We start from the raw sequence: 19904 nt of genomic DNA, 5'->3' as shown, positions 1-19904 counted from the left end.
CTCATTCTAATAAAAATAAATAAAACCTTTAAATATAATAAAAATAGAACACCCACCTGTTGCCACAGCACAAACCAGATACGGATCTTGACAGAAGATCACAGTGTTGAGATTAAAGAAACAAATCTGCAGTAATACACAGCTACTTCCAGCCCTATGAACAGGCTATTTGAAGGAAGTAATGCTGTTTATAGAATTTAAGCATCGCTAAGGACTTAGAATGTAAAGGCTGTATTTAAAATATCTATGCAAACACTATGAGCTTTTCTACCTTAAAGGCACAAGAGCAAGACCAAACCAAGGGAAATAAGTGCAGTGTACAAGGACACGCAAATAAGGAACAGACTAACACAACTCTTTCCAGGGCCACACTTCCTAAGGGTTATCGGCAATCTCTTCAAGAGAAGGAATTATAGATGATAAAGAGAACTTATCTACCTTGTGTAGAGTTTGTGACATGTAACTATATACTTTAAATTGAATGGAATTCTCATTCTAGTCTACACTGGGGCTGCACTCCTTCACATTATAAGTTCTTTGTCATCTTCACGATGGCCCACGTTCAAAAGCACACTCAAATCATGTTAAGTATTAATGACTGAACTTGGGAGGAGACCTGTCTGAAGAGTGAGGGCAGACGCTAAGGACCAGAGAGAACAATATCCAAGTAAGCCAAGGTCCTTTCAGAATTTCATCTTTCATCAGGGAATGTAACATATCTCCCTGATATTCAGTAAGTGTCAATCAGTGCTTGGTGTAGAGACTTGTTGAGAGCCCCTCATCAGCCCTTAGCTCACGCTTCTGGACTCTACAGTAATGTTGCTAGAACCGACCTGTAGTAGAGGTTATGTTGGAGTTAATGTCTCTTTCCTACTGCCTCAGTCACCAAGAGACATTGAAGTAATAATAAGGTCACATTATTTCCTCATTTCAGCAGATAATAATAAGAGCTAGATTTTTATTTAAAAGGAGACTTGATATATCACATACATTAATTAATGGCACTTTCCCTTGAAATAAGGTAAATGCTGTAGTTTCAGAAAACAAATGAAGAAACAGAAAGAAATAGGCTTAGCTCCTTGCCCAAGGCCATTCTGCATGTCAGTGACAGCCACAGTTTTGACACTTTGCCCTAAGCTCAGTCTCCAAAGATGCATTTCTGATCTTTAATCATTACCAAGTTGCTGGAGAAGAAACACTGCTTATTTCAAGATACTGAAACAATTACATAGAAAAACATTTTTTTTTCCAGATACTGACGTCTCCATTTAAAGCATCAGAGCTCACATTTTTCCCCAAAATGTATTGATCAACATTTGGTAGCATGACATTTCCTAATCTATATGAAAATATTGTGACCATGCCAAGGGCATGGACTGAATTTTCCCAGCAATCGCTCAATAGGCAGAGTTAGAACCCTTTCTAGTTTTAGAGAAGCAGAAGATTTTTTGCTGAACTTGTATTGAACAGTAATTTCATCCAAGGCACTTAGCTCAGCAGCAGCTAGATTAAGGTACAAGTGAGGCCTGCATACTGGGTACAGACCTTCTAAAGCTCACTTAGCTTCACTATCAATACAAATATCTCACCAAGTCACTTGGGGAGCTTTTAAGAAACACATTCCCATATCCTGCCCTTGGCCTAGTAAATTTAGGTCTGGTGGAAGGGCCTAGGAATCTGTATAATTACAAAGCACTCCACTAGTCAGTGCCCCTATATTCAGACTAATTCCTAGTTTTCATTAAACGGATCCTTAAATGTTTGTTGGTTGGCTATAGGAACCCTACATGGTGGATGCCAACTGTCCTTGCTACTGACAAGACCACTCAAAGATTAAGTCTGAAATGTCATACACATTTTGACTATGGGAAGAGACTGGGGAAAGGTCTTCATGGAAAAGGCAAGAAATCATCCTTTCTGTGTTCAAATAGGACTGCATTGTGTTTACAAGCAATCTTCTAGCACTGGAATGTCTGGTTCAAATTCTGGCTTTAAATATTACTAGCTTGCCCAAAGGAGCAAACCTCTTAACCTCTCTCTGCCTCAATGTCTCCATCTGTAAACTAGAGACAATAACAGTACCTACACCTCCTAGGACTGTAATGTAACTTACATTAAAAGTTATCTACAAAAAAAAAGTTATCTCCATATCCTAAGTACTTCAAAAATACTAGGTTCTATTGTACAAAATTCATATTTTCAAAAGGGTTTGTATATATCCTATGGAATAGATTAGGATCGATCACCCCCTCACTACTGAGATGGCCAAACTTACACAGAGTAAAGGACTTTTGCCATGTGACTCTGAAGATTCATGGTACAAATGATAATAAGCCCAAGGCTCATGATTTCTAGCCTTTTCCTCTTCTTCACATATACATGGTTTCCCTTTACTCCCAACTTAATACCCTCTTGGACTGAAACTTATTACTACGTAGACTACGACCCACAGGAAGAAGGAATTATATTCCTTTTTACATGACTTTTCATCAGCATATACACAAGAAAATATTTAAAATAAATTGACACTTACTTAATAGGGCAAAGTTTTAGTTATGTGCAAAATTCAGTTACGCACAAATATGTATTTCCCAGCCATGTTGGACCCCATAAATGCTCTCAAGCCTCATTATGGAAGATTCATTCTGCTATTAATCTACTGTTGCGTGACATCAACCTGCATGGCAACAGTTGACAGATAGTTGGCCAAGATGATAAGCAAAAGGTCATAGGACTTTAGGTATTTCAGGAAGCTCTGATACAAAAGGCTTTGAGAAACAGATCTCAAATGGCCTTCCGTGTATACTGGTGACTTTTACAGAGAAGACATTTGAAAAAGAAACAGGGGTTAGCATACCTGTCTTCAAACTCCAAAGTGGCAGAGCGTCAACACCACCGGCTTCAGCATTGCTGCTGCCACTACAACTAACACCACTGTCTTAAATAAGTGCCTGTTTTACACCATGCAGAAACTGGCTGGATGCCAAGGAGGGTTGAACAGTTCAAATTTGTTCCATTTGAATAGAGTCTTACAGCAGCATAAGTTAGCCAATTATAGACCTCTCTCAGACTTACTCTATTGTCAACCCAGTGCTCCAGAGGACACTGAAATCACTGGATGTGCCACCATACAGACTTCTGGCCAATTAGCTGGGGACAAGCGGGCTGGCAGAAAGGCTGGCCTCAGTGGGGCAGGAGGCCAGCGTGAGCCTGGGCTGCGTGCCGGGAAGGCTGAGCAGCAAAGGATGAACAGAGTTATTGATTCGTTTTATTTTTAGATACTTTAAAGAAAACTCAATCTAGTTAATCAAGATTAATTAAGATGTTATAATTAGCCAGAAAAGTACAGACCAATGTTTTCCTCCAGGTGCACATGGGCATATATCTAACCAAAGAGAATTAGAACCCCGCTTGTCAACAGACAACATTTATCAACTGTAAAATGTTCACCAGTATAAGCTTCTATACAAGTTACCGTGAATATCCCTTTAATCTTATATAGTAATTATTTTACTACAGAAAAATCTTGGTATTGTTGGCCAAGTTTTCAATTTATTTATCTAGAATGTTTTTATTTAATCTTATACTTAAGACATCAGCATAAAAAACTTCACCTACAGGGACCCCGGGGTGGCTCAGTGGTTGAGCGCCTGCCTTCGGCCCAGGGCATGATCCTGGAGTCTCGGGATCGAGTCCCACATCGGGCTCCCTGCATAGGCCTCCTTCTCCCTCTGCCTGTGTCTCGGCCTCTCTCCTCTCTCTCTCTCTCTCTCTCTCTCTCTCTCATGAATAAATAAAATCTTTAAAAAAAATTCGCCTACAGCTTGCGCACACACACACACACACACACACACACACATTAATAAAACTCTTAAAAATGCAACATTAACAGATGTGTCAACATATACAACAGAAACAAAGCAAAGGACTCAAGACCGATCAGTGTTAAATAGATACATGAAGAGGTGAGAAATATTTTTTAGAAAGTCGGATTTGTTAAAGATGAATATGCCTAAGAGATTAATGTCAAAAAACCTAAACTTATCCCCACAGACCACTTTTCTACATAGCTCCACGGACAGTTTTCAAAGGGCTAAACGGATCAAACAGAATAGGACCAAAAGGAAATGGAATTCATTATTTTGTTCAAAGGAAAAGGAGAGTAAACAATACTAAAGGCAAATGTAAGGGTGATCAGTAAGAGTGAAAGCATCATCTAATTATGCTAGTCAAGATACGAGGGGGGACATGAGGGAGGGAGAAGCCACATGTGGTCCACTGCTGCTTTTCTGCCACTTGCACGCCTGACAGTGTAGAGAAATATCAGGGGTATTCACCAGTTTAGCAGCAATGTGGCCAGCAACACCTTTTCCACTCCAACTCCAAATGAAGTCACACATCTGATGGCAAGACACGCTGAATTACATAATCAAGTGCTATTGGAAGTTACAGGAAAGTAAGTGTTCTACTTCAGATAGCCTAATTTGCCTAGCAGGACCTTTCCAAAGAGCACAAGGCAGTCTGTCAATTATTTAGGAGATGTACGATCTCTGACTGGACCAAGTTATTTGTATCTTGGGTTCTGTGCTTTAGATCTCCGGTCAGTAACATACAATATAAATTCAGGCCCACTCAGCATGTCAGCATGGCTGATACCTTAAACAGTATGGAAACTAAATATGCTGTAGTAGGAGCTATGAAGAACAAGGTACTTCTCAGGAAGCTTAGAACAGGATCCCATTGCAACTTAACTTCTAAAATAAGATGGGGTAAAACAGGATATAGGCAAAGCGTATATACGTGCTTTGATGACAATAAACATTTTGGAAATACAGCTTACAAATGAACACAGAAATAAACTACAGTTCTAAAAGAGCCACAAAATAATGAAACTTAATTCCCTGAGTGGCCAGAAGCCACCATGGCACTTCTTGTAAGGGCTTTTAATAATGTCCCTAGTCATAAAGAAGGAAAGAACAAACATTCGTTTAGGGCCTACTCCATCTCAGATAGCAAGGGTTCAATGAATGGTTATTACCATTTCACTATTATTTTTACAATCTCATTCAGTCCTTACAATCACATTGGAAAGAGATAGGTATAATTATCAGACTTATTTTTAAGTCAACTGTAGAGGTTCAGGTGACATGACGTAACCAAGTATTGCAGCTAGTAAATTGCAAACTCCAGGGGTATCTGGTGCCAATTCTCCAACAGTCTCAAATAAGGCTCACTTTACCCAAAGAAAAACATAAGAAAGGTAAAATAATGGCTCTGTGGTAGGCAAAATAATCCTCCCCCCCGTCCCGCCAAAAGATGTCCACATCCTAATTAACTCCCGGAATCTGTGGGTATATTTGTTTATATGGGCAGAAAGGAATTAAGGTTACTAATAATCAAATGACTTTGAGATGGGGAGATTACCTTGGATTAAGTGGGATGTCCTAATGTAATCAAAAGCAGGAAGACTCATTTGGGGAATATAAATAATAGTGAAAGGGAATAGAAGGGAAGGGAGAAGAAATGTATGGGAAATATCAGAAAGGGAGACAGAACATAAAGACTCCTAACTCTGGGAAACGAACTAGGGGTGGTGGAAGGGGAGGAGGGTGGGGGGTGGGGGTGAATGGGTGACAGGCACTGAGGGGGGCACTTGACGGGATGAGCACTGGGTGTTATTCTGTATGCTGGCAAATTGAACACCAATAAAAAATAAATTTATTATTTAAAAAAAAAGCAGGAAGACAAAAAAAAAAAAAGGGGGGGGGACAACCAGACAAATGCCAGTGATGAAGCATCAACTGGTCTTTGCTAGTTTTGAAGATGGAAGGGAGCTACAAGCCAAGGAATGAAGGCAGTTTCTAGAAGCTAGAAAAGGCAAAGAAAGAGTCAAGATACTCCAATGGTAACTCCAGAAAGAAAGCTTCCCCGGTGACACCTTCATTTTAGCCCACTCAGATCCACTTTGGATTTCTAACCTCTAAAGCTATAAAATAGATTTGTTTTGTTTTAAACCACTAAATTTGTAGTAACTTGTTACAGCAGCAATAGTAAAGTAACATCGATTGTATTACTAAGTGTCCTGAAAATGAAACCGACCACATAAAATGACATACTAAATTTCTACTGCGCTGATAGCTTATACAAGTGACCAGGATTAGACAATTAGCAAAAAATTTCGACTCGATTAATCAATATTTCCAAAAAACACATTAAGTTCTTTGCATAGAAATCGTTCTCACAAGACTTATTAGCAGTTTAGTTACATTCATATTCCAAAAAGGAGACAATCCCAGGAAGCTTCAGCACTTATGAACATGTAAAACCATGATCAACCTCACTCATGTTCAGAGAATTGAACACTGAAACAAGATTATTTTTATGAAATCTCTGAAAAGAAACACTAGTTTTGATAAATCAGATCCTGGCAAAACCTACTACAGTGTCTTAAACAAAGAATTACTATCTTACAGTTTTGGGGGTAAGTTTGAAATGAGTCTTAAGAAGGGTAAAATAAAATCATGGTGGCTGCAGGGATGAAATCTCTGCGGATATTCCAGGAGGACAGAGTCCCTGTCCTTGCTTTTTCCCAACCTCCTAAAGACCACCTGCACTCTGGTTCATGGGCCCTTCCTTGACGCACGTCTTCACATCTCTTACTGTGATTCTAATCTACTCTGACTTTGATCTTCTCCCCCCATCCCTTATCTTTATTATTTGCTATTTATATATTCTCAAAATGTATTTGTAGTTTTTTAAATATCTTCTTGCTATTTTTTGCAAGATACATTCTGAGATTAGTTTTGCTCTGGTCTTTGACTTGCCTTTTCAGTGTCTTCATGATGCCTTTCATTAATACGAATTTTATTAGGTCCGGCTCTTCATCCATTACTCTTTTATGATCACTGCTTTCTGTATTCCAAGAAATATTTTCCTGTCCAAAGTGACAAAGATATCCCCTCCTAAAGTTCTGTTTTAGGCCCTTTATGTGTAACTCTCATTTTTATTATGTTTGCAATTCATTTCAAGTTAACGTTTGTGTACGATGCGATCTAGGATTGGTGTTTTTTTCCTTATCAGTATCTAGTTGTGCCCACAACCATTCCTTAAAAATACTGTCCTATCTCTATTGAACTACATTGGAGCCTTTATCAAAAAAAATATTTGACCATACATGTGAGGGTCTATTCATAGACTCTTTCTGTTTCACCAATCTATGTGTCTGTCCCTTATGTAAATACGTAACTACTACTATCACTAAAATACCACCACCACCATCACTACCACTTACTTATATTGTAACAGTTCTACATTTTAAGTATGTCTTAATGAGTATAAATCCTCCAAACTTGTAATTTTCCAAGATTGTTTTCTCCTGTATTTTCTATATTCACACATAAAAATCATTACAAGCTTGACCATTTCTACCAAGGTTAAGTGTTAGGGTTTGAATTATAATTGCAGTTAAGCTATTGGTCACTTTGGTATTGGCAAATTAAGTCTGAACAGAAGTTTACTTTCTCTTGCCCAATACGTCTGCCTTTTATTTTATTTCCTTATTGCTTAGGCTAAGACCTCCAATACAAAGTCGAATAGAAATGGAAAGAGTGTTTGTTCCTCAAGTATGGTTTGCTGTTGGATTTTTATGAATGTACTTTATCGAGTTGAGAAAATGTCCTTCTATTCAGATCGTGTTGAATGGTTTTTCATGAAAGGGTTTTGGGTGTCATTTTCAAAATCTCTATTGACAGGACCATATTTCTTGGGTTTATCTTGTTAATGTAATAAATTGAGTTTCATACATTGTTTTTACTGCTAGACTTACTAGTATTTAATGAAAAGTTTTGTATCTATTACTGAAGGATGAAGAGTCCAATTTTCTCTACTTATCCTTTTCAAGTTTTGGTATTATGACTATACTCACTCATTACAGTAACTTAGAAAGCGTTCTCTATTTTATGAAAAGATGTGTGTAAAAATGGTATTATTTCTTTCACATATTAAATAGAATTATGCAGTTATGCTGCTGGACCAGATGTTAGAGTGAAGTTTTTACCTATTTCCATGCATCAGTTCCAGTAATGAGAGGAAAAAAAATACCAGGTAGGACAAATGAGAAACACAAAATGATACCTACTTTCCTTAACTCATCTTACGTGCCTAAGAAAATCTAGAAACCAAAATCTATGAATGGCATTTTTTAAAAAGAAAAAGTACGGGCCAATCACACTCATGAACGTCAGTCTAGAAATTATTTTTAAAAACCAGCAAAGCAATTTCAGCAATATATAAAATATGTCATGACCAAGTTGGCTTAATACCACGAATGGAATACAAGATTGTTTTAACGTTATGTAATTAATTTTGTTCATCATATTAATGGATTAAATTGAAAAATAATAGTTACCTCAAATACAGAAAAATTAAATTTTAGCTCATTTATAATTAAAACAAAACTTTTAACTGAGGAATAAAAGCGGTCTGCCTTAATATAACAAAGTATATCTATAAAAACCTTGAAGCAGGGTACCTGGGTGGCTCAGTGAGTTAAGCATCTGACTCATGATTTTGGCTCAGGTCATGATCTCATGATCTCAGGGTTGTGAGATCTAGCCCCAGGTCAGGCTCCCTGCTCAGTGTAGAGTCTGTTTGAGATTCTCCCTCTCCCTGTGCCCCTACCTCTGATTGTGCTTTCTCTCACACGCTCTCTCTCTCATGCTTTCAAATAAATAAATCTTTAAAAAAAACCTTAAAGCGAAGATCATATTCAATGGTAAAATGTTGAAAGTTTTCCCTTTGAGATCAGAAACAAGGCAAGCATGCACACCACAATTATTTCTATTCACCACTGCCTTAGATTTCTTAGCCAGTACAGTGAAAAGCAGAAAAAAAAAGAATTAGAGTCTTTTAAATTATTTATAAATGGTATTACTGTGTACATAGGAAACTCAAAAGTATCTACATTACCACATTTAACAAGTAAACAAAGCAAGTTTACTGGATGATAAATCAATTAAGGAAATCAATTTAGCTTTGCATACGAGCTACAAACAATTAGAAAACACAATTTTTTTAAATTTATTTTAAGGGGATCCCTGGGTGGCTCAGCAGTTTAGCATCTGCCTTCAGCCCTGGACATGATCCTGGAGTCCTGGGATCAAGTCCCACGTCGGGCTCCCTGCATGGAGCCTTCTTCTCCCTCTGCCTGTGTCTCTGCCTCTCTCTCTCTCTCTCTCTCATAAATAAATAAATAAAATCTTTAAAAATTTTTATTTTGAGAGAGAGAGCGAGCACAAGCTGGGAGAGGGGCAGAGGCAAAGGCAAAGAATCACAAGCAGACACATCACTGCGCGAGGAGCCCAACAAGGGCCCTGATCTCACAACCCTCAGATCATGACATGATCTGAAATCAAGAGTCCAATGCTCAACAAACTGAGCTACCCAGACACACCAGAAAAAAATGTTTTTTAAAAGATAATCTTTAAAAGGCATCAAAAATATGAAGTACAAGGGATAAATTATTAAAATAAGTGTAAAAGTCTAGAGAAAATTATAAATTTTATTGAGAGATATTAAAGATGAACTAAATAAGAGTTACACTATATTCCTAGGTTAAAAGACTCGATTTTATAAAAAGGATCTCCCAAGTAATCTAAAGATTTGATGCAATCCCTATTAAGATTGCAGTGGATTTCATTGTTTGCAACTTGAAAATCTAATTCTAGGTGCTTAAGAAAGAATGTGAGGCGTCTAAGTAAAAAACTCTCAAGAAACCCATGCACATGTGCACTAGAATATACAATTACCATTATAGCACATTGTATTAGCCCCAATATGGAAACAATTCAAATAATTATAACATGAAAAAATGAACGGATGTATTTTTACTGCAATTATATAGATACAAAAATGAGTGAAACACAGCTATAAGTATCAACTTGTTTTAATCCCTCAGAAAACATTTCATAAGAGACTTACTTAAAATTATGATTTATATAAAAGTAAAACCAGCCAAAACTAAATTATATTTTAGGGATGTACGAAAAAAAAAAAAAACAGTAAAAGTGTCAAGACAAAGCAGAGAGAAGATTATCACAAAACTTAGGATCACAGCTTTATTTCTAAAGCTAAGGATTATGATTAGAGAGGGAAATAGAGTATTCTAATACCCTAGTATGATGTTCCATTTTCTTGACCAGAGTAGGGATTAGAGATTTTCACCTTATAATTAAATATTAATTTGGATGTATATTCTTTGTACCTATCTATATGCAGATTATATTTAAGGTTAATGCAAGTTGTTTTAACAATGTAACTAAATACATAAAATATACAAGAACAGGATAGAAGAGCATGAGAATCATAAAAATATCTATTCTCTCTAAATAAATCAATAAATTCAATACGATTCCAATTAGCAATTCAAAAGCTAATCTCCGGTACTGCAAACTGATTCCAAAGTTCATATGGAAGAAAAATGTTCCAAGAATAGCTGAGACAACTATAAAAAGAACAAACTACAGAGACTATTCCTATCAGGTGCTGGGCTATATAATACATATCTTATAGTATCAAGACACAACAGTACTAGCATACAGAAAAAGGAAAATGCCTATAGGAATGGAAAAGACAATCTAGAAATACACCTAACTATATATGGGATCTTGATAGAAAATCATGGTACAGAGGCCAAACGAAAGTACACCACAATGAAACTGATGTTCTTTAAGATTTTTTTGTCCAGCCTACTGAGATAGAACTAGCATATAACACTGTCACAAGAACAACACTGCAGCGTTATTTACAAAAGTGAAGATATAGAAACAACCTAAATCTCCACTGATGGATAACTGGATAAAGAAGATGTAGGGACACCCAGGTGGCTCAGTGGTTAAGTGTCTGCCTTCAGCTCAGGGTGTGATTCCAGAGTTCTGGGATCGCGTCCCACATCAGGATCCCTGCAGGGAGCCTGCTTCTCCCTCTGCCTATGTCTCTGCCTTTCCTCTGTGTCTCTCATGAATAAATAAATAAAATATTTTTAAAAAAGAAGATATGATATATATATATATATATATGTATATAAATGGCAAAATCTTATTCTTTATGATGGACTATCAGCCATAAAAAAGAATAAGATTTTGCCATTTATAACTACATATATAAACCCAGAGGGTATTATGCGAAGTGAAATGAGTTAGAGAAAGACAAATACTGTTTGACTTCACTTATATTTGGAACAAATATAAGAAAATATATAAGAGAACAAACTAACGGTTACTAGTTTGGGGGGATGAAATAGGTGATGAGGATTAAGAGGTGCAATTTTGCAGTTATAAAATAAGTAAGACACAGGGATATAATGCATTGCATAAGGAATACAGTAAATCATATTGTAAAAACTTGGATATGCTGATAGATGATAACTAGACTTATGGTAATCATTTCCTTACATATATAAATGGCAAATCACTATGTTATATACCTGAAACTAATATCACATGTCAATTTTACTTCAATAAAAAAATGGCATTGCACAATTGGATATCCACACGTGAAAGAATGAAACTGGATCCCTATATTATACCGCTTATAAAAATTAACTCAAAATGAACTAAAAACATAACTGAAAAACCTGAAACCATAAAACTCATAGAAGAATAAAGAGAAAAAGCTCCTTGACATTGATCTTCCTAATGACTTTTTAGACAGGATACTCCAAGTGCAAGCAACAAAAGCAAAAATATGCAAGTGGGACCACATCATATTAAAAAACTTCAGGGTACCTAGGTGGCTCAATTGGTTAAGCATCCAACTCTTGATCTCGGTTCAGGTCTTGATCTCGGGTTTGTGAGTTCAAGTCCTACATGTAAAAAAAGAAAAAAAGGAAAGGAAAAGAATCAACAAAACGAAAGAGAAACCAAGAGAATGGAAGAAAATATTTGCAAAGTATACATCTGAAAAGGAGTTAATATCCAAAACATAAAGAACTCTTACAACACCAAAACAAAAAGAAACTTATTAAAAAATGGACAGAGGACCTCAACAGACATTTTTTCAAAGATGACATCCAGATAGCCAACAGACACATGAAAAGATGCTCAAAATCAAAACCACAATATTATACTCCCTCATACCTGTTGATGGCCAAAACCAACAACACAAAAAAACAACAGCTGTTGGTAAAGATGTGAAGAAAGAGGAACCCTCCGGCACTGTTGGTGGGAATGCAAACTGGTATAGCCACTCTAGAAAATGGTATGGAGGTTCCTCAAGAAGTAATAAATAGAACTAGCCTATAATCCAACAATTGCATTACTAGGTATTTACCCAAAGAATACAAAAAGAATAATTCAAAGGGATACATGCACCCCAATGTTTATAGCAGCATTATCTACAATAGCCAAATTATGGAAACACCCCAAATGTCCATCAACTGATGAATGGATAAAGAAGGGGTGATATACACATGCACACACACACACACACACACACACACAGAATATTACTCAGCCATCAAAAGAATGAAATCTTGCCATTTGCAATGACATGGATGGAACTAGAGAGTATGATGCTAACTAAGTCAGAGAAAGATATACCATAGGATTTCACTCACATGTGGAAGAAACAAAACAAATGAGAAAAGGCAAAAACAGAGGCAACGGAAGGAACAGACCCTTAATTCTAGAGAACTGATGGTTACCTGAGGGGAGGTGGTTGGGAGGTTGGGTTAAATAGGTAATGGGGATGAAGGAGGGCACTTATTCTGATAAGCAGAGGGTGATGTATGGAAGTGTTGAATCACTACTCTACACCTGAAACTAATATTACACTGTATGCTAACTAACTGGAATTTAAATAAAAACATACAAAAATATAAAAATGGTAATATTCTATTTCCCAAAACAGAAAAGAGATGAGATAAATTCTTGAGATGATGTGGAAAACCCCTTTGTTTTCTATCTCAGCTCCGCCATTTACAAACTGTGTCATTTTGTGCTACTTGGTTTGATCTCCTGTGCCTTAGTTTACTCAACTACATAATGGAGATAATAGTAATATGTATCTCATGGATTATTGATAATACCTATATCAAACATTTAATACCATGCCTAATGCATATTAAGAGCTTAGTTATCAATTTCTTATATTATGCTGGAGCAAAAATTACTTTTACCCAAATTAGATGGATTAGAAATGTAAACATTAAAAACAAAGCTTTAAATCAGAATATAGAACTTTTGGATGGGACTGGAGTTCTTCAATAAAATGTAAAAAGCATAAAGAAAATATTGATAAAATTTCAGTCCAACATAACTGTATTTCTGTATGAAAATCAGCAACAAAATAAAGTTTAAAGAACAGCCTTCAAGAGGACATTGATATAACCTAGGAAACATAAGGAAAGGTTATGAATTTTTCTACAAAACAGAGAAAAAGACAATCAACCCAATAGGTAAATGATGAGTGAAGGATATGGCCATGCAATTCATACAACTTAGACGTAAAAGTGACAATTAAACAACAGTAATATACTATTTCAGACATACTTCATTTTGTTTCAAATGATGGATCTTTAACAAATTGGGTCATAAGGCATGTTTTTAAAAATGCAGAGAAATGACAAAACCAAAAGAAATGCTGGTAAGTTTTATACTTTAAAAAAGAAGACTTACAACAATATAAATGGCTTTCAGTAAGATATTGGATGAACTGTGGTGTACACTTCAAGTTATATATTACACAATTAAAATCTAATCAGTCTCACTTTCTCTTATATGTAAATATATATAAATATTTAATATTTATATAGGTGTGTTAATTTTTTGTTGACATATATTTGACAAAATTGTGCAAATCTAAAGTGTACATGCTAGTCTGATACATTTGTATACTGTAATGATTGCCATCATAGCAATAATTAGCACTTCCATCACATCACATGATCATTTCTTCCTAGTTGTAATAATTAGTGTCTTAGCAAAACTAATAGGACACTTATGTATAAACATATAAATAATATAATACTTGAATAGTCAATAAATACATAATACGATACAAGCCTGGATCACGTAGATACATCACAGGAGTATGAGAAATCAGAAAGAGAAGGCAAATAAGGGAATTGGTCAGGTTTACAACATTACTTTTTTTATCTCTTCAATCATTTCAAACTACATGTTAAGAGGTAAAATGTCATTTTTAGGAATAGAACTGAAGGATCATGAAGAGTTTTCTATGTTTTAGGTCAAAAGATTGTTGCGGTATTTGATTTACTAGGTTATTTTGATTAAATAAAAAATGTTAGACCGGAACAAAAATAAAATTTAAGAAATAGGAACTTCTGCTTGAGCCATAATGGAGTAGTAACAGGGACCAGCTGAACTCTCACCTTAAACAACTAAAATACAAGACAAAAATGTATGATTCAATTGGTATAGATCCTTAGAAAATGTAATCTGTAGTGACAGCAAGCAGATCAGTGATTGCCTAGGGATGAGAATGGAGGCAGGTTGGAATACAAACCGACTTGAAAACACTTAGGAGACTGAAAATACTCGTTATCTTCACTGTGGTGAGGATTTCATGGATGCAAATGTAAAATTCAAAGTATATATTATAAATTATTAATCAGATCTCAGTATTTAATTATATCTCAGTTATTTAACAGGTAAGGCATTTGATTTTACCCTTTCTATACATCCAATCCTTAATTTTGCATAGTGGAGATTAAAAAATAATACCTACCATGTAGGATCATTTTGAATTATCATTTATTTTTTATTCATTTATTTATTTATAAAGATTTTATTTATTTATTCATGAGAGACAGAGAGACGGGGTGGGGGCAAAGACACAGGCAGAGGGAGAAGCAGGCTCCATGCAGGAGCCCAATGTGGGACTCGATCCCAGGACCCCGGGATCACGCCCTGAGTCAAAGGCAGACACTCAATCGCTAAGCCACCCGTGCGTCCCTAGAATTTTAATTTAGATAGCATGTATGAAACACTTAGAAAAATATCTAAGATATAGTAAATGCTGGATATATTCTTACTATTATTACATAGTAGATATTGGCACATATTATCTCATTTAATCTCAAATTACCCTAATATTTCTGTAAGAGAGCAATTTGTACACTCACTTGACAGATGACATAAGTTCAAATTAATGCAGTGAAATGAAATACTTAGTTACACAGCTCACATTTGGCAAAACTGCAATTTGAATATAGATCCATCTGAGTACACACCTCTTGCTAGTCTCCATGGCATATTATCAATATATATATATATATTGATGTCCTATTGTTCAATACTTTTACTTGAAGCATAAGGATTTATAATTCCTCCAACTACCACACAGGTAGGGTCATCCTACACAAACATTATTTATGGCCAAAATTCCTAAGCCCAACATTTCCACAGTTGTTGTGTAAAGGTAGCCCTTGGTCATCAACACGGTATAGATTTTCTTGCCTCCAAACCTGGGAAAGCCCAGGCACTAGAGTGATGGGAACTGGTAGTACTTCCCTTTATTTCTTTATAATCCTGTATTTAGTGCTTTAAGAGCTTACAAGTCTATTTAGTTGTTTCTAGAATCATGCCATAGATCCCACCAATCCTGGTTATTGAATGCCTCATCGAGAGATAAATTAAGTTTTACAGATATTTATTTTCTTGGTTTTATCAATACTTATAATTCTGTGCAAGGGCATATAGCTTATGATATTTATATTTCAAAATCTACTTTAACTCAGTGTTGTTTTGGTTGTTACTACATAGTAACGCTCATTTATTATTCACTCAACAAATAATGAAGCACCTACTTTGTATTTGCAATGTTGAATAAGATCTAGTCCCTGATCTCACCGAGCTTATAGTGTAGGGCAGTATATATGATTTAAGGAGTGCTAACATCATAGTTATTCAAGCACTTGTTCAAATGTATGATTCTAGACCTCATCCAGACCAACAGTATCAGAAGCTCTAGGGATGGGCTCCAAGAATCTACATATCTACATGCTGATAAGAGCTCTCAACTGATTCTGATGCAGGGCAAAGCATCAAATTCATAATATATCAAGCACTGTATCAAGCACTAGCCCTTATGACTGAAGGATAACTTGGTAACCTTCTGGTGTCTCATAAAACTTCGTTTTACACATGAGGATCTTGAGATCTGGTTTGTCCAAAGTCACCTGTCCTCTGGGTGCATCCACCGCTGGAAAGTAAGTCTCCGCATCATCTGAGGTTGACTATGCACTTCACTGTCCAACTTGGTTTAATTTTGAGAATAGGAAAGATGCACTATTAATAATTACAATGGGATGACAGATGTAACCTGGAACTGCTGTGGGCAAACCCAGACCTAGCACCACCTTACCTAATCCTCAATGTTTCATAGTTCTATACTCACATATAGGGTAACCTACCCTCAAATATTTTCCTTCTTTTAGATTCAGTATTCTCATGCACAACCATTTTTAAGTTCCCCCACTGGCATCTCCTGAATATTTGAATTTAGTGGAAATGTATTTATTTTTCCTATTCTAACAGAGGAGAGATGTGACCTTTACCTTCCCATGTCATATTGGGGCTTTTTGGTAGAAGATAGGTTTTAAGAGATCAGGCTATGGAATCTTACACACCTGAGTATGGATCACAGCTATACCAGATAGTAGAAAAGTGACTTTGAGAAACCTTACTTTATGTGTGACTCAGTTTCCCCACTGAAAACCAAATTATTGAGAGGGTTAAGTAAATTAATGCAATCAAAGTGATCAGAAGAGAGGCACCTGGGCTTGCTCAGTTAGTAGAGCACTCCTGGTCTCAGGGTGGTGAGTTCAAGCCCCACGTTGGGCGTAGAGTCACTTAAAATAACAAATAAAAATGATAAAGTGATGAGAAGAATAGGCAGCACATGGTAAGCACTTAGGGATTCTTCACCATTATTGCTATTAATAGAACTTGCCACGTTGAGATTCTAAAACATTTTTTAAACAAGAGATATATGTAGGAAGACTAATTAGAACATCAGATACTTTAGAACAGAGGTCGCTATTCATATTCTCTCCGTGGTTTCAAATCAGGCCAATCCAAGTTTGAATACTGACTTAACCATTACCTGTATGTCCCTAGTCGAGTTACTTCACAAGTCTACAACGTCAGTTTTTTCAACTATAAAACAGTAGTAATTCTACTAACAGTCTTAAAGTCATGTCATGTTTAAAAATCATCAGTACAAGTAATTTCCACAGAATCTTGGATAGTAGGCACACAGTAAATATCAGATCCCATGCAGTTGGTTAAGTGTCCAACTCCTGATTTTGGCTCAGGTCATGATCTCGGGGTCATGAGATTGAGCCCTGCAGTAGGCTCCATACTGGGTGTGAAGCTAGTTTAAGATTCTCTCTCCCTCTGCCCCTCCCCAACCCTTATATGTTCTCTCTTCAAAAAATTAAAAAAAAAAAGATTCCATTACTGTTAATATATTTACTACATATCATCAATACTTACTTGATTGGTTTTAAAATAAAAGAGAATTATAAAGGACACAAAGCTTAGAATGTTGATAAACATTCAAAATCTAACAGACTGGTGGCTTCTGCATACATATTTGCGCTGCTGCATTTTCATAGATACAACTCCTCGTTTGCCAGTTCTAAAAAACTGGACAAAAACATAGTATTCAGAATGTATTACTCAAAATAACTAAATGTTCAGCCTTATATTTGCAGTGATTTCTTCTCTTTTTGGTACAGTTGATACATAATGTAAGAATCATTTTAGAAGTACAAACCAAAAAGTGTGTTCTTCTGAAAACTACTAATCCTTTTATAACATTGGCTATCAGAATAATCTACTTGCAACCAACTTTCTATCCTCTAAATATTTTAGCAACACCAGTGTGATAATGAGAACTTAACTAGAAATTATAAATTTTTGAAATGTGCATTTTTTTAAAATTGACTACAACCCAAGGTCAATGAATGAGATCATTAACAAGCCCTCATTACTTAGCAGTGACCTCTAATGTTATTCATTTTAAATTTGCCATTGGGGATTTTAATTGTTCTTACGCAGCTGTGGTCCCTCATTATTTGAATATCATACATGTCATTGTAAACATTAAAAATCTTATTCAGAGGAATATTTCAAGAGTGACATTAGAATGAGACCATGTATTGGAGGGCATTGGAATTGTACACTGCTCCCAAGAGTGTGCCTATGCAGGGTCATATATGAATGTATGTCCAAATCCATATAGTATATAAAAGACAATTTAACCTTGAACACTGAGAAAGAAAAATTATATTATTATAACCATATTAGTAATTATCAACTTGGCATAGGGAACTCTCACTGATAATCCATTCTTCATTATAGATGAGCTCAGAGTTGTTTTTTCAACATTGGGGATGAGTCTGCACAAACAAATCCAAGGGTTATGGCATAAAACCTTTTATTAAAATATTTTTGCAAAAACACCAGGCTCAGATTAGAGGTTCTGTCCCTGGCTCCAGACTGGAGTTTCACCCGGTGCAAGGTTAAATTCCCCATATGGAAATTTAACTAACCAACACATTTAAACCCAATAATTAGTCTTCAATGGCTTGGATTCTTACATACATGAGCATTCATAAGTGTCTTTATATGTTTTAGGATTCATGTAGGAGTATTTCTTTCCTATACTTTTATTCCCAAGTTTAACTATTGTTATACCCTTTAATGATCAGTTCCCTCAAACTGGCATTACCTCAATGATCAGTGCTATGAGAGCTTGCTCAAAACATGTAACTCCAGATATTGGATAAAAATGCTTATTTAATGAGTATCAATATTTGAGTGCCATTCTACTCAACCAAATATATGCTCGAGCAAGTACAAGCCGCGTGAAAGTCCTTGTCGTGACTGTTCTGCTTAAGATACTGAAGACATTCATGAATATTTCATAGGAGTACATAGTCTCAGGAATTTCTAATTGCCAACATAATTTCTTGAAAGGTGGAATACAGAAGTGGTGTGTCAGAAATAGAGGGCATTTTTAGAGGCTGCCATAGCATATATCTGCCATTTCCATTCTATAACCTTGAGTTATTAATTGGAATAAACAAGGTTGCCCTTCATCCAAATAATTCCTAAATACCCACTAGGTTACCAGATACTTTTCTAACTGCTGAGGATAGAAAGAAGAAACGGATACAGTCCAAAACTTTGAGGCTGTATTGATCAGAGTTTAGATCTCTTTAGTTTGAAATGACTTCTATCTCTTGTTATAAAACAAACATTCCCAGGTCATATGATTATGTCAATCATTCTTTCTCTCCACTGGGGATGGAATTCCCCTGAAATAAGTTTGGGACAATCATTAACAAGAAAATAATGTCTTAAATGCAAGGCATTTCTTCCAATTCTTAAGTTATAGAACTGTTGGATGGATTTAAAATTGTGTTTCCTCATCTGGCTCCTGCGCTCTGTCAGTTCGTGTCTTGATTTTATTCCAAGAACTATCTGGTTCTTTTCCTCCCTCACCAGTAGCGGTACAAGCATGACTTTTAGCCAAACAGCTTTGGCATGCTTCATTCTTGAGAATTCCAACTTGGACAGATGTTTCCTCAGCTTGTCTTTTAGACTCTGGGCTGAAGTTCAATCCAGATTTTCACAATGAGCAATGTCACCCAGAGAATATACTAGCACCCCAAAAGAAAAATGATCGACAGGTCATCACTAGAAAGCTAAAGCAAAAACAAGAACAAAACAAACAAAGAAACACACCCACGGACACAGAATTATATTGATAAATGCATTCTCTTTGCCATGAATTTTTTTCTACTTTTTAATCCTGGCTTATATGCAATATAAGAAATCTTGCCTTTAGATTAGCATTTTGTTTGTAAAATTTCA

The 19904-nt window shown here is 35.9% G+C and overlaps 1 long non-coding RNA gene across 1 annotated transcript in view; it reads right to left on the bottom strand.

Moving 5' to 3' along the window:
* The window catches only part of LOC144307546 (uncharacterized), a 155449-nt gene that overhangs the window by 126715 nt on the left and 8830 nt on the right, over positions 1 to 19904 (bottom strand). Inside the window, exon 2 of the long non-coding RNA XR_013374393.1 lies at positions 11784 to 11860. This is a non-coding gene — a long non-coding RNA (uncharacterized LOC144307546). The remainder of the gene's footprint in view (positions 1 to 11783; positions 11861 to 19904) is intronic.

The sequence above is a fragment of the Canis aureus genome, chromosome X (assembly GCF_053574225.1).
Source record: "Canis aureus isolate CA01 chromosome X, VMU_Caureus_v.1.0, whole genome shotgun sequence".
Classification (NCBI taxonomy): domain Eukaryota; kingdom Metazoa; phylum Chordata; class Mammalia; order Carnivora; family Canidae; genus Canis; species Canis aureus.
Note: the sequence above shows the minus strand (reverse complement) of the source record. Positions and strands in the feature narration are given on the sequence as shown.